Genomic DNA, 16,308 nt, shown 5'->3' on the forward strand with positions numbered 1-16,308 from the left:
CTCAGTAGAGAGTTCTTTCAGTAGAGATTTTATCCATAGTATTTCTGCTGCAACATGGACTAAAGCTCGATACTCTGCTTCAGTGCTTGACCTGGCTACCACTCCCTGCTTTCTTGAGCTCCAAGATACCAAACACCCGGCGAAGAACACGCATTATGCACTAGTTGATCTTCTGTCATCAGGGCAGCTTGCCCAATCTGCATCAGCAAATGATATGAGAGACAATTGCTTGGTTGGCCTCAGTGTTATACCATGTGTAATGGTTGCCTTCAGATACTTCAGCACTCGTTTGCAGGCTTGCCAATGTATCTCAGTATGACTTTGTACAAACTGACTCAGTTTGTTCACTATGTATGCAACATCAGGCCTTGTGATAGTGACATATTGTAAGGCTCCAATGACACTCCTGTACTGGTAAGGCTGTTCCATTGGCTCCCCCTCTTCCTTGGACAGAGTGGAGTTTGGAGCCGCTGGGGAAGAGCATGGCTTGACATCAGTCATGTTGAGACGCTTCAGTAAATCACCAATGTACTTCGACTGAGTTAAGTAAAATCCTGAGGAGTCTCTATACACTTCCACTCCAAGAAAGTAGTGTAAGGCACCAAGTCTTTTTAGAGCAAACTCACAGTTCAGATCACAGATGAGTTTCTCAATGGCTTGATCACTATTTCCAGTCAAGAGGATATCATCCACATACACCAACAGAAGGAGATAGACTTGACCTTTGTTGAAGATGAATAATGAAGTATCTGATCTTGAGTTGGTGAATCCCCTCTGCAGCAATGCAACTCGAAGTCTATCAAACCACGCACGTGGTGCTTGTTTGAGGCCATACAAGGCTTTCTTGAGTTTGCACACGTGATCTGGGAACTGTGGATTGACAAATCCGAGTGGTTGGTGCATGTAAACGTCTTCAGTCAGTATACCATTCAAGAATGCGTTGTTGACGTCAAGCTGTTGAACTGGCCATCCATGATACACTGCTAAGGTGAGCACAACACGCACTGTACATGGCTTGATCACTGGACTGAAGGTGTCTGAAAAGTCTACGCCTGGAGTCTGAGAGAAGCCTTGTGCAACTAGCCGAGCTTTATGTCGCTGAAGAGAGCCATCAGAGTTATATTTGAGTTTGAACACCCACTTATTCCCAACTACATGTTGTGATGATATAGATGGAACAAGTGACCAAGTGTCATTCTCATACAGGGCTTGTAGTTCTGCATTCATGGCCTGTGTCCATTGTGGATCTGAAAGAGCCTGAGATACTGATTCTGGTTCAACTGGGCCTAGGTTAAGACCTAGAGGATGCTTGGCAACATGAAGGACCTTAGGTTTGTATATACCTGCCTTTGATCTAGTGGTCATGTTATGGTTATTTGTGGTCACTGGTACAATTTGTGCAGTTTCAGGTGAGTTAAGGTTGGTCTGTTCTGAGTTGACTGGGAGATCTGTTGGCTGAGTCGAGAAGGGTAGGCAAACACTTAACCTGTGATGGTGATGGGATTGCTGGTGTGTCAATGTGGTTTCAGGTAAAGGCTCAGTAATAACCTCAGGGATAGAGACAGGTATAGGTGAGGTAATTTGGTGAGCTGGTGAAATTCCTGGATCAAGTGGAGTACCTGCATCAGAAGAACCACATGTAGATGGACACAACAATTCGTGCCTACATTGCTGCTGATCAATCAAAGGTATAAAATTGAAAGATGGAAGGACAACAGTTTCAGGTTGAGACACTAAATTTTCAGAATTGGGAAAGAATGTGAGATAAGGAAACTGTTGTTCATTGAAGACTGCATTCCTGGTTATATACAGTCTCCCTGAAGGATGAAGACATTTATATCCTTTGTGAAGAGGGCTATAACCAAGAAAAAGGCATTTTGCTGACCTGAATTGAAGTTTATTTGTGTTGTATGGTCTTAAATGTGGGAAGACAGAACAACCAAAAACTTTTAAGAACGAATAGTCAGGTGACTTGTTGAACAAGGTTTTAAAAGGACTTGAACCACCTAAGACATCTGTTGGCAAGGTATTTATAACAAAACAGGCAGAAGAGAAAGCATCAAACCAAAACATAACAGGCATGTGAGCTTGAGCAAGCATTGTAAGTCCAAGCTCAACAATGTGTCTATGTTTTCTTTCTACTCGACCATTTTGACCGTGCACATGAGGACAAGAATGTCTGAATTGGATACCATGATCTTTCAGAAAGGGCTCAAAGACACGAAATTCACCACCCCAATCACTTTGAACAACACAGATAGATGTGTTTAGACATTTTTCTACAAATTTCTTAAAATTTTTGAAAACATTTAGAGCTTCTGATTTGAGGGCCAGAGGATATATCCAGGTGAATCTAGAGAAATCATCAATGAAACTAATGTAGTATTTGTGACCCTGGGAAGACACATGAGGTGAGGGTCCCCATAAATCAGTATGTACGAGTTGTAAGGGCTTTGTAGCTCTAGAATTTGACAGTTTGAAAGGCAAAGAATGACTTTTTCCATAGTGACAAGCATCACAAAACAATTGATTTTCATTTATTGAACTGTGAAGATTACATTCCTTCAAGACACTTGTTACAACTTTATTTGATGCATGACACAAACGTCTATGCCATAGTTGAAACTGATCAGCAATACTGCTTAGAAAACACTGAGAAACAGGAAAAACAGTTTTGACACTTTTTGGACTCTGACTGACAGACACTAGAGCAGTTTGACATGAGGAATTTTTTGACCTTTGATCATTATCAGCAGCTTCAGGCCTTGTCAAGAGGTAAAGTTCATTTTCAAGTGTTCCCTGAAGAAGTTCCACACCTGTTCTCAGATCCTTCACAAGACAAGAGTCAGGATAAAATTCAATTGAGACATCATTTTCTGAGGTGAATTTTGAAACACTAATCAGGTTTTTCTTTATGTAAGGGACTCTTAGCACATTTTTCAATCTAATGGTTTTGTTTCTAGTCTTTCCTAAGACAGTTGAACCAATATGAGTAATACTCAAACGCTTATCATTACCAACCATGAGCTTTTCCTTTCCTTTGTAGGATGAGTTGATGTTCAGGCTGTCTAACTCAGAGGTAACATGGTTTGTAGCACCGGAATCCATGTACCATGCCGGATCCATCACCGTCTCTGATCCAGCAAAGAAGGCACTTTTGTCTTGAGCTTGACGTTGTGGAGTCTGAGCACATGATTGAGTTGACACTGGCTGATAGGACTCATTAAGTCTGTGCCAACATGCTGAGGCAATGTGGCCTTGTTTGTTGCAAATTTGGCATGTAGGTCTGGCATTTCCTCGAGCACCAGATCCGCGTCCTCTACCAGATCTGCCTCTTCCAGATCGTCCTCTTCCATGTCCATCAACGTAGTTAGCACTCGCTCCTTGAACACTCACCTCAAGAATGGCATTTTGTTGCTCAATTCTTGTCTCCTGAGACAATGCCATTGCAAGAACTTCTTGCACGGTGAGTTCTGATCCATGGCTTTGATCTCCTTGGAAACGGTTGCTGATCATTGCCACAATCACGTCATACTCAGTCGGTAATCCCATGAGGATCGACATGATCAGATCGTCCTCAGGTACATCGCTACCAGCTAGGTAGAGTGAATCAGCGATACTCTCCATTTTGGCAAAGTAATCCGAGATCGACATGTTACCTTTCTTCGTTGATTGAAGTTGGAGCTTAAGCGGCATAACACGTGCCTTTGAATGAACTGCGAATCGGCTTTCAAGCGCACACCACATTCCTCGAGCGGTGTTGATTCGCGTCACCGATCTGAGGATCGTCGTGGACAACGATGAAAGTAGCCAGCTGAGAAGTAGCTGATCTTCTCTGTTCCAGCGATCAAACTCAGAGTTTCGATGAAGCTCCTTTGTTCCTTCAGCGTTGATGACTTCGTTGAACTCTGGTGGACACACCTTCGTTCCATTGATGAAGCCTTGCAGATTATGGCCCATTGATTGCTGGCAACACCTGTGATCTCCAGACAGAGTAATTGTCTCTATCGAGCTTGACAGAGATCGCTGTGTTGAGAGTCGGAGTGAATTACGAGCTTAGGCCTGATCTTTGCGATAGATCGTTGATTTGTGATGGCGACGAAGACGAAGATTCGAACGCCATTTTTGGATGCTCTGATACCAAGATAGAGAATGAAGAAGTTTGTGTTTAGATCTAGAGAGAAAATCTTCTCTGATCAGTCTGTATTTCATTGCTTATCATAGTCTTGATTCATTGTATAAATACAAAGTACAAGCGTTACAATTGCATAACTGAATTCAGTTATCAATCTCAACTAACTCTACACTTGTCCTTAGCTGATTGGCTGATGTGGAGCTCTCATTTCCACATGGCTTTGCTGACTCAGACGCTCCTCTAATATATCATAAAAGTAAAACGCCACACAAATAACTTCATTCGTAGTGAGAACTTTAGCAATTATTTTCATAATAATTTACTGAAAATTTCAATAGCTATTTTTTTTCACATATATATATATATATATATATATATATATATATATCATCAGATACAATTTTCTTTATATGTTTGCACCTACAACATTTGAAAATAACCACAGTATTGTTTTATTAATGATTTATATTTTGTTGTTAGTTGATCTCACTTAAACTATAGTTAACCAAGGGAACTCACATTTTTGTTGATTTCCGCTTGGCCAAACCACGATCACGTCGGATAAGTGGCCATAGACGAGTTGATATTTGTCGTATCTATCTAGCTCCAAAAATCTTTGATATTTCATTTTTGAAATTTGATTTTAACCGAAAACAACAATCCAAAGGCTCGTGAGTAATTGAGTTGGTCTTATCTGATACTTTTTTTTTTCAATTATGAAAATTGTCCATAATATTATATAATCAAGGGCGGAGCTACGTGGAGTCCAGAGGGTCAAATACTCCTTTTGACAATTGTAATTTTTACTCTAAAAATTTATATAATAATATAATATTAGCTCATATTTATATGATTTTTTAATATTAGCTCAAATTTATTCCTCTTGAATTTTTTTCCTTTCAAATTTACCCATTGATTGGAATTCATAGCTCCATCACTATGTAATAAAGGTTGTACGTTATGGTACCGTTTGACAGTGTAACCGAGAAGTTAGTGCTACGGTTTATTGTAACCTTCAATGAACTTGTAATAACCGTATTGTCGAGCACTTATGTTGAATTGTTGTAACCATGCATGGCCTTTTTTTTAGAAGTAATACTATTGATCAAGATTACATGATATATTAGCAGTGCAAATAATAGGTGACATTATTGGCCAAAATTACATGATATATTAGCAGTGCAAAGCGCATATGGCAATATTGGCCATAATTACATAATTTAGAATAAATCCTAGGACATGCATTTTTCTACAGCCTATGGAAGCTTGAATCCATGACCTCTTCGTCGTCGAGGTATGTGTGAGATTAATAATAAATCAAGTTAACTACCCCATGCATGACCTTTCTTATAAAAGGAGGTCATTGGTTCTCATTTAAGGACGCACCGGATCAAGACTTCTCAAGCTTTCCTCTACATCTAGAAGTTATTTTTTCTCTTTGTTTTACTGGTAGACTATGGAATTCCGCGTTATTGCTGTTGTGGTCAATATTATTAATATTATTAATTTATGTGTGTGTGAAATATATTTCTTTCACACGTTGCTGCTGTGGTCAATATATTATCAAGTAATTAATCATGCAATATATATATATATATATATATATATATATATATATATATATATATATATATATACACACAGTACACCAACTCAAAATACAAATAATTACAGTTCGATACTTTAAAACTATTTAATAAGCATATTTTAAAAAAAAGGTTCTAGAAGAAATATTAACGTTTATAATATATATTGATAAACTGTAATATTAATATAAATAGTTTTCTTTTTATATTTTCAATACAAAAAATAAAAAGAAATTTAAATAAAAAACAAAAGAAGAACGAAATATGAGAGAGAGAGAGAGAGAGAGAGAGAGAGAGAGAGAGAGTAAACCTCTCCTATATATGTAATGGATAGATATTATTGATGTAACTTAGGCAATACGTTACCAGCGTGCATAGTTTGTAATGAATCAAAACCAGCTCAGCTGGTAGTTAGTTAGTTAGCCAAGTGGATGCCACGTAGGACAACAGTTGTTAGGAATATTGCCCACTTGAAGATAATGAATAAATGATTACTAAATTCGATAAAAATATTACTTTATTAGCATTATATGATTAGTGGGTTGAGTTCTAAACAATTAGAATCAATAACAACTATCTTCCATAGCCTCCGTATCTAACTGAGTCACGTGCTGGGCACCTGAGTTCGGGCGGTGTGCTAAAACATGGTCGATGACTGATATACGCATGAAAAACTATATCTAAAGTCATATATGTGGAACACATGAGTGAAGGCTGATCACTATGTGGGAGCATTCTACACTTGTGGTAAGTGTACGACCTGGACAGGTCTTGGTGTAGATGTGTCGTTTAAGGACCGTTACGACACACTAACCGAGGTCACTATGATGGTCACAGTGAGACTTGATCTAAATCCTGAAGTGATCATGGACACTGGGTTATGTTACTGAGCTCTTTGACTCATTCGCTAAAAGGCTATTCATGCTAATCACAGCTTATGTCTTGGGAGTTTTCTCAGAGCATGATTCGAGTGGGAAGTGATTTACAGATACGGAATCCAGCCTTCCTGAAAGAAGGTTAATGTTCACTCACCTAAGGGTTGATTCCAGAACCGATAGATTGCTAGCACTTCCTACTGAATCTTTCGCTGGGGAAGCAACAATGCTTAGGGCTGATATGTATCAAGAGAAGTATAACGAATAAATTGACTTCTCTTGACACGGGTTGAACCTGGAGGATCTTGATCACGAACTGACTATATCAGTGGACACTCGTCACGATGAGTCGATGGACAAAAGAGAAATGACTATTTCGTCTTTTTCATCGGATTTGTTAAGCTCATATTACTAGGTCCATAGTCCCCGATTCGGCTCTGATAAAGGCGGATAAGAACTTTCGTATAATAATGTTTATCATTATTAATCTCACTTGCTGTAATTGTGATTGACAGCATTAATTCTGGAAAACGGGTATTCGCAGAATTAAATAAATATTTATGGTAGAATTGTTTATTTATTGTTTGATCAAGTAAATAAACAATTATTAATTATTTGTTTATTGTTGGACCAAGTAAATAAATAATTAATTGGGTTTTAAGCAATTGGGCATTGCACACATGAAAAGTCGAATTTGGGAATTTTGGCACTAGGGTTTGCGCAAATCCCCTTGGCCGTGTGCCTAAAATTCGAATTTCATAATATTGGTATTTACCAATATTTTATCTTTAGTTGTTTAAATAAAGGAGAGAGAAAAATATAAGATATTGTCCTATATTTTCTCCTTATTTAAAGGAAAGTATTTAGGAGAATATTTAGGAGAATATTTAGGAGAATAATATATTCTCCTTTATTATCTCACTAAATAAATTATTCTCTATTTAAATAAAAGAATAATATCCCATAGATATTGATCTGATGGATGAGAGAAAAAGTAGGATTCACTTGTTGAGATCCAATGGCCTAGATTTAATCCACTAGTGTTAACACAATAAAAGGAAATAAAATATTCTGGAAGATTCCATGAATATCTCATTTTACTACTATAAATAGGGGTTCATGAGAAGACAAAAATAGGTAATTATTTGAAGCAATTTTTGTGAAAAATTTCATGCATCCTAGCCTTCCTTGGCCGTGCATTTTTGCTTCTCTTCCCCTCGGAAATTCGTTTCCATTCTTAGTAAAACAAGAGCGAGATCTCGAAACACCTAGTTTCGTGATCTAGTGAGATAAAGACTGTGCCCACTAATCTTTCTTATTCGTCTCGGAGATTACGTTTCGGAAGACTAAGGTGTCATCCTCGAGTCCTTCATCAAGACGACTCAAGACGAAGACGGATTGTGAAAGCTTTCAGTTCGTGATCCAAAAACTGTAAGTATTCGTTTTTCGCTCTATATCGGTTGCTTGACTTATATGCTATCGTGAATTAAATTAATTAAACATAACTAGATTTTGTTAATTATAACCATAATTTAATTAGCTTATGATCAGCGTAATTAATTATTTTTCCGCATTAATATGGTTATATGGTGGAATCATATTAAAAGATTCGCATCGGAGCGATCGTTCGTGTCTGATGCGAGCCCGATCCCCCAACAAGTGGTATCAGAGCGATTGTTTGTGTCTGATACCCACTTGATTCCCCAACAACAGTTACGTCTAGCAGTGGCACACTTGTAAATTATCAGTCTCTTGTATACATGTATAAATCCTCACAATCAAGCAATAACAAATCAGTCAAAATCAGTTGCTTGAAATCTCATCGTCTCAGATCTAGTTTCTCTCTATATTCTGTTACGTTTTCATGGTATCAGAGCTCTGGCTCTAGGTCAAATCTGGTTCTCAAATCGGCGAAATTCATGGCTTCCTCAAGCTCGGCGACTTCGGCGATGGAGAATCTTGCATCGGACCGACTCATCTCAATCCTCTTTCTCTACGACTCGAGAGAGGAAACTTCAATCTATGGCGGTCTCAGGTTCTTCCTGCAGTCATAGCTCATAGTCTCGACAAAATTCTTCTCGGCACAATTCTCCGACCGCCACAGTTCGTTGACTGTGTTGACGAAATTGGAATTTCAGTCCGATCGCTGAATCCTGAGTTCATGCGATGGCTTCGATTTGATCAGTTCGTTGTGAGCTGGCTCTACTCGTCAATTTCAGAATCCATGCTTGGACATCTCACACACTGTGTTCATGCATTTGAGATATGGTCCACGATTGAGCGACTCTTCACCACAAACTCGAAGGCTCGAGTTCTTCAAGTCCCCTTTCAACTGCAGACATTGAAGAAAGGCTCAATGTCCATTGATGAGTACATCATGAAGATGCGAGGATTAGCCGACTCTCTCCACGCTGCTGGTCAAGTCTTCAACGACGAGGAGCTAATTCTCTATATTCTTGGTGGTCTTGGCCAGGAATACGAGTCCGTTGTAATCAATCTGACATCACGCCATGATACTCTGACTCTCCAAGAAGTCCAGTTCATGTTGCAATCTCAAGAAATGCGACTTGAACAGCCCAACACTTCACTTGGTGGAGACATTCACAACTCTCTTTCTGCAAACGTGGCGTACAGAGGTCGTGGTCAATCATCAAACAATCGGAGCAGAGGTCGCGGTCATGGAGGACGCACCAATGGCCGTGGAAACTCTGGTAATCGTCCAGTGTGTCAGCTGTGTGGACGAGTTGGTCACACATCTATCAAGTGCTTTCATAGATTTGATGTCACCTACGCTGGTCCAGAGCAAACTCAGCCTAGCTCCAACACACAGTCAACTGTCAACACAGACTCAAGCGTCAACAACATCAACTCGCAGGCGTATATCACTGCAACAAATCATGAAGCTGAGCAGAATGATCATGGTTTTGATCCAGTTGATGCAAGTGCTGATGCCTCGTGGTATGTTGACAACGGCGCCACAAATCATGTCACACCAGACATCTCCAATCTCAGCATCAAGTCCAACTACAAAGGCAAAGGAAAGCTCACTGTAGGTAATGGTTCTAAACTCAGTATCTCTAACATTGGCAATTCCACTTGCAAAACACACATACCTGATAAAGCTTTACATCTCAAGCACATTTTACATGTCCATCACATAACCAAAAATCTGCTCAGTATCTCTCAAATCACTCAAGATAACAATGTGACTGTTGAATTTGACAATGTCTCTTGCTGTGTCAAGGATAAGACGACAAGAACTGTTCTTCTCAGAGGTGTGCTGCAAAATGGCCTTTACACGCTTGATGTAGCACCTTCAGAGAACACGTCAGATTCTTCATGTTTACCTTCTCAAAATGTCTTTGTGTCTAGCATCACTCCAAAACAGTCTGTTGTTGTATCTTCTTGTAACTCTGCAACTTTACAGTCATCCTGCAACATTGATACTTGGCATGCACGTTTAGGACATCCGTCCAAACGAGTATTAGATCAAGTGTTAAAATCTGTATCTGTGTCTAAACAATCAATAAAATCTGATCAGTTCTGTGATGCGTGTCAAATTGGCAAACTGCATCAATTTCCTTTTCCTATATCAGACTCCAAAACAACTTCAATTTTTGAACTTGTCCATTCAGATATCTGGGGACCATCCCCTCACATTTCACGAGATGGTTTCAAATATTACATTCATTTTATTGATGATTTCAGTCGCTATGTTTGGATTTACCCTCTCAAAGCCAAGTCTGAAACGTTTCAAATCTTCAAACAATTCCAAGCCTTAGTCAAAACACAGTTCAACACTACCATCAAAGCTCTTCAAACAGACTGGGGTGGTGAATATAGATCACTCTTACCTCTACTTCAGACCTTAGGAATCCATTTCAGACATCCATGCCCACACATACACCAACAAAATGGCACAGCTGAAAGAAAGCACTTACACATTGTTGAAACTGGTCTAGCCTTACTTGCCCATGCTCACATGCCTTTGTCCTTCTGGTGGGAAGCTTTTGTATCTGCAACCTATACCATAAATAGACTTCCAACCCCAACATTGCAAAACATGTCACCATTTGAAAAGCTCTTCCAAAAGAAACCAGACTATACTTTTCTCAGAACCTTTGGCTGCACTTGTTTTCCATACCTTCGACCTTTTCACAACAAAAAGTTTCATTTCAGAACCACAAAATGTTTGTTCATTGGTTACAACCCCCATCACAAAGGGTATCGTTGCCTACACAGCAATGGCAGGGGATACATTGTTCGAACCATCACCTTTAATGAGTCAGAATTTCCTTACCAAACACTCTTCCCAAAGGCAAACCATGAACTTACCAAAAATATCACATCAGTCTTTTATCCCCTAGGCTCACATCACACACTGTCTCAACCAGTTCCTCATCATCCCAGCCTTCTCATACACATGATCCACAAAGTCAAACTCACCTTCAAGCTGACATTGAACCACAAGCCTCTCCAACTCTGCACTCCCCTGCCTCATCATCATCTCCTCCTACTCAAACAAGCTCAGCTGACCCTCTCCCTAACTCTCAACAACAAGCAATAACAACACATACTATGCAGACTCGGTCAAAGTCAGGAATTTTCAAACCAAAAATTTTCAATGTGGAATTATCCTTGTTAGAATTATTGAGAGAACCATTTACTGTCAATGAGGCTCTTCTAGATTCTAGATGGACTGATGCTATGCAGGTGGAGCTAAAGGCATTACATGCTAATGACACATGGGACCTGGTTCCAGCTCAAGAGAACATGAATGTGGTGGCAAACAAGTGGGTCTACAGGATCAAAAGAAAAGCTGATGGCACTCTTGATCGTCTGAAGGCCAGGTTGGTGGCCAAGGGGTTTCAGCAAACGGCTGGTGTGGACTTTTTTGAGACTTTTAGTCCTGTTGTAAAAGCACCAACAGTTCGAGTGGTACTTACACTAGCTATGACATATGGCTGGCAAATACAACAAATTGACATCAACAGTGCTTTTCTCAACGGTGGTCTCAAAGAAACCGTGTACATGAAGCAACCCGATGGCTTTGAAGACCCCTCGAAACCAACACATGTCTGCAAGCTCAAGAGAGCTCTATATGGCCTAAAGCAAGCACCTCGCGCCTGGTTTGAGAGTCTCCGAGCTGCTCTTCACCAGTGGAACTTCGTCAACTCAAAGTCAGATAATTCCCTATTCTACAGAAAGTCTGCATGCAAAATTCTACTCTTAATCATCTACGTTGATGACATCCTCATCACTGGAGATGACTCAACCCACATAGCTCAACTCATCTCTGACCTTAACCAGAAATTTGCCCTCAAAACACTAGGAGATGTTAACTACTTTCTAGGCTTTGAAGCTCACAGAACACCCTCAGCCATGTACCTAACCCAGCGCAGGTATACACTTGACCTGCTTGTCAAAACCAACATGATCCACGCAAAACCAAGTCCAACCCCCATGTGTCAAAACACCAAACTCCACACCACAGACAGCCCTCCATTTGAAAACCCTACCTTATATAGGAGCACAATTGGCGCCTTACAATACCTCACAAGCACTCGTCCAGATATAGCCTTCACTGTCAACAAGCTCAGTCAATATCTTCAAGCTCCAATTGTTGTGCACTGGTCAGCGTGCAAACGCCTTCTACGATATCTCCGTGGTACTGTGACTCTTGGCCTAACCTTCATACCAGTTACACGATTCAACATCAGCTGTTTTAGTGACGCTGACTGGGCGGGAGACCTGGACAGTCGTCGTTCCACAAGTGGCCATTGCTTGTTTCTTGGCAATAACCTCCTAAACTGGAGTGCACGAAAGCAACAGGTGGTTGCTCGCTCAAGTACTGAGGCTGAATACAGGTCTCTTGCTTCCGCTGCTACAGACGTTGCGTGGTTCGAATCACTCTTCACTGAACTTGCGCTCCCAGTAGAGAAGCCACCTGTCATTTTGTGTGACAATATCAGTGCGAATCTCCTTGCCTCCAATCCGGTGTACCATCTCAACGCACCAAGCACATAGAGATTGATATCCACTACGTTCGAGATCGCGTGCTCACCAAGGAACTGGATGTGCGATTTGTGAGCAGTGAAGAACAGGTTGCGGATGTCTTCACCAAAGCTCTCTCGATTCCGCAGCACAACTTTCTCCGCGACAAACTACACATTGCTGATGCCTCTCTGCCACCACCGGAGTCCGAATTGAGAGGGGCTATTGATGTAACTTAGGCAACACGCTACCAGCGTGCATAGTTTGTAATGAATCAAAACCAGCTCAGCTGGTAGTTAGTTAGCCAAGTGGATGCCACGTAGGACAGCAGTTACGTCTAGCAGTGGCACACTTGTAAATTATCAGTCTCTTGTATACATGTATAAATCCTCACAATCAAGCAATAACAAATCAGTCAAAATCAGTTGCTTGAAATCTCATCGTCTCAGATCTTCTCTCTCTATTCTGTTACGTTTTCAGATATATTCACGTTCAAATTCATTTTGTTTGATATCTCTATGTGCTGGTAATATTAATTCTTTAGACCTAAAAAGCTAAAACGATTCGTAATGAGTTGATAAACTTATAATAGACGACGCTAAATGTCAATCATGTTGTGAATATTTTAAGATATCATGCAGTGCTCAACTCTTTTTTCCCCTTTGAAAAGGACATATATACATTCAAATTCTAGACTTTTTTAAATGTCTATATCGGATTTAGCATCTACTTTCTTATTAGGGTTGTTCATTATTGAATCGAAAGCGTGGAACGTCCTTTTTCTCTTTTATTTATGACATGCTTTTTGACTCAATTATTATTATTTTCTCAGAAAAACCTTCCCGGGATATCAAGCTCATGACTTACTTGATTATTACTATGGAAGATTACGTATGAAATCTATTATTGACAAGCGTGGAGTAGAAGTAAATAGACAGAGTTCGTTAACGAACAGGATTGGTATAGTTCTTCTTAGTACAAACCTTTTTTTTATTCTATAATCGTACTGATTGCTGTTTATTTATTTTAAAAGGATATTCATATTTTTGTTTCTTTATTTCTCATATAAGCTTTAAAAAATATATATATTAGCGCATGCAAATGCTGTGCAGTTTATTAGACTTGGAGCTAAGTTTTTCCTTACATATGCACACACACACGACGATATATATGTATGTATACCCTCAAAAATAAAATGTAAGTCTAAATTATGTACTAAAAAAAAATACAGTTTTACATAAATGATCTTTACATTTATTCAATCTAAAAACTAGTGTATATATACTCATTTTTCTACTGGCGTTTTCAGTCTTATTGGGTTTAAACAGTATTTATTTTTATCAGTTTATTATGTAGTGATCTAGTACCTTTTCTATGTCCATGCCCTATTCTTACGAAATGATTTATGAATGTTGTAAATTTCTTCGCATGTAACTCTTACGAGTTTATAATAATTATTATGAGAATCTTGCAAAAGTCAATATATTTGAAAAAATAGTTTTTCTATATCATTATTTGAAGTATAGAAAATAAAAGTTATTATAAAAGTAAACATTTGCAGTAGGAGAGTGCCACAATAAAACACACACACACACATATATATATACACAAACATATATATATATATATATATATATATATATATATATATATATTTGGAAAGTTTAAAACTACGGAGCTTCTTGTTGTAAACTTATTTACAGTATGCATGAATATCGATCGACGACTTTGCATATATTTTTCTTCATTCTCGATGTATATATGCTGATTTGTGATTTGATCCTATTATACTTTTATTAATCTATACAATTAAATGTACATATAGTATATAATTACTGATTTGTGGTTTTGATCATGTGATTTGGATTGAACTTGACATTCGATTATGTATGATGGGATAGAATGAATTTTTTTATTTTTATTTTATTTTTTGTTGTTAAATCTGAAGAATGGATTTTAGGATGCGAACTCATGTGAAGTTGTAATCGATATTGTTGAAAATAAGCACAGGTGAGAGGACCACAGATTGGCCGTACACCTTTATGATTCACATCCTTGATTTATTGTATAGCCTAAAACGCGCCACGTGTCATGTAACAATATGGACATTATTCTGATTCTCCACCATTTTTATCAACATATTGGAAAAATTCTCAACTAAATTAAGCCTAATCACATCTTAGATTTTGTCAATCCCATTTGAATGGATAGCACAACTATATATGAATATTCGTCGTACACGCATGATGTATAATGAGATTTTGATATTTAAGCCAATACAAAGTTAGCGAAGCATACAAAGAATATATAGATTTTAAAATCCCTTAAAAGTCTACTTCAAGATACGAACAAAAATCTTGAGGGAAAATGTCATCGATTTATTTAGAAAAAATCTATTTTGACAGGAAAAACTTACCCTAAATAATTTTTATTCAAGCGCAACGACTTATATAATTTATCCTTAATTTCAAAATGATATCATATAATATTTTAACTCATACTTCAGTATTATTGTGCGCATAAATTTATAAATATGTGGTGCATCAAATCGAAAAAAAATTAAATGAGTAATAATTTAATAAAGTAATCTTAGTTCTTAAAAAAACAAAATTAATCTAAATTTTAAGATACAAACTTGTTATTTATAATATAAAATGTTGATATAATTCATCAAATTTTACATTGTACTATAGAAAAATGATTGATATGATCAATTTAATTGGGAGTTAATATTTGCTATTCCTTATCCCAACCACCGGAGATCCAGAATATAAAAAGATAATGTTGTTCCACTAAAATCTAAAGAAGATAGTCATGAATCAAAATGGGAACAATGTACTTTCTAAGTCTATGTTATGAGCCATTAATGAAGTGGACCACTTTCCTACGAGCAGGTCAAATGAACGCTCACACACACAGAGAGATAAAAAAAAATATTTAAAAATTTAAATGGCTTACGTTTATTTTTTTTTATAATTATTTTAAGATATGGATTAACCTTTGCTTGTACATTGAACAAAGTCACAACAATGGTCCATCTAAACTATAGTGTATACACGTTTAATTAACACTTCGATTTTTAAACAAGGGCCAAGGAAAATGAAAAGGGGTTTAGAATTTATATACATGTATCTTCAATTAGGTCATGACTTATCAAATTTGTTTGTTTGCTAGCTTTTATTTATATTATTTATTTATCTCTTGAGCTCGGAATGCTTATCAGCAATTAATCTTAGGTTTAATTCATGTGAAATAAGTAACAAAAAGGCCTTTTATTTTACATCATTGATAGTGAGAGTACTTTTGTTGACCCCACCAATCCCACCTATCTTGGCTATGGACCATTGTAGTTTTGTTTGGGTCGAATTATTTGCTTTCTCATCCAATAAACCACCTTGACCACTAACTTGGAATGTGCTGCTGATTATTATTATTTTTAAATATAAAAAAATTAATTTTATTTTTATTTTTTAACCGCCCCAACTGTTTAGAACGGTGAAAGCTAAGTTTGGCAACTTTCACGCCAAAACCTAAAACTTCAAGGTGATGTATGAGATGATGCCTGTAGTTATATATAACTAGATATAGCGGTTTTGTTTTATTTAATATGATACGGGATATCAGTCAAAGCTCCTTATTATTATAATGTTGATTAGAGTCAGGATTATTGAATCTTCATACTTAATAGAAGAATTTCATAAGCAAAACTTGTCTGATT

The sequence above is a fragment of the Urtica dioica genome, chromosome 8 (genome assembly GCF_054948205.1).
Source record: "Urtica dioica subsp. dioica isolate 48M chromosome 8, U.dioica_male_clone48M_v1_H2, whole genome shotgun sequence".
Lineage (NCBI taxonomy): Eukaryota > Viridiplantae > Streptophyta > Magnoliopsida > Rosales > Urticaceae > Urtica > Urtica dioica.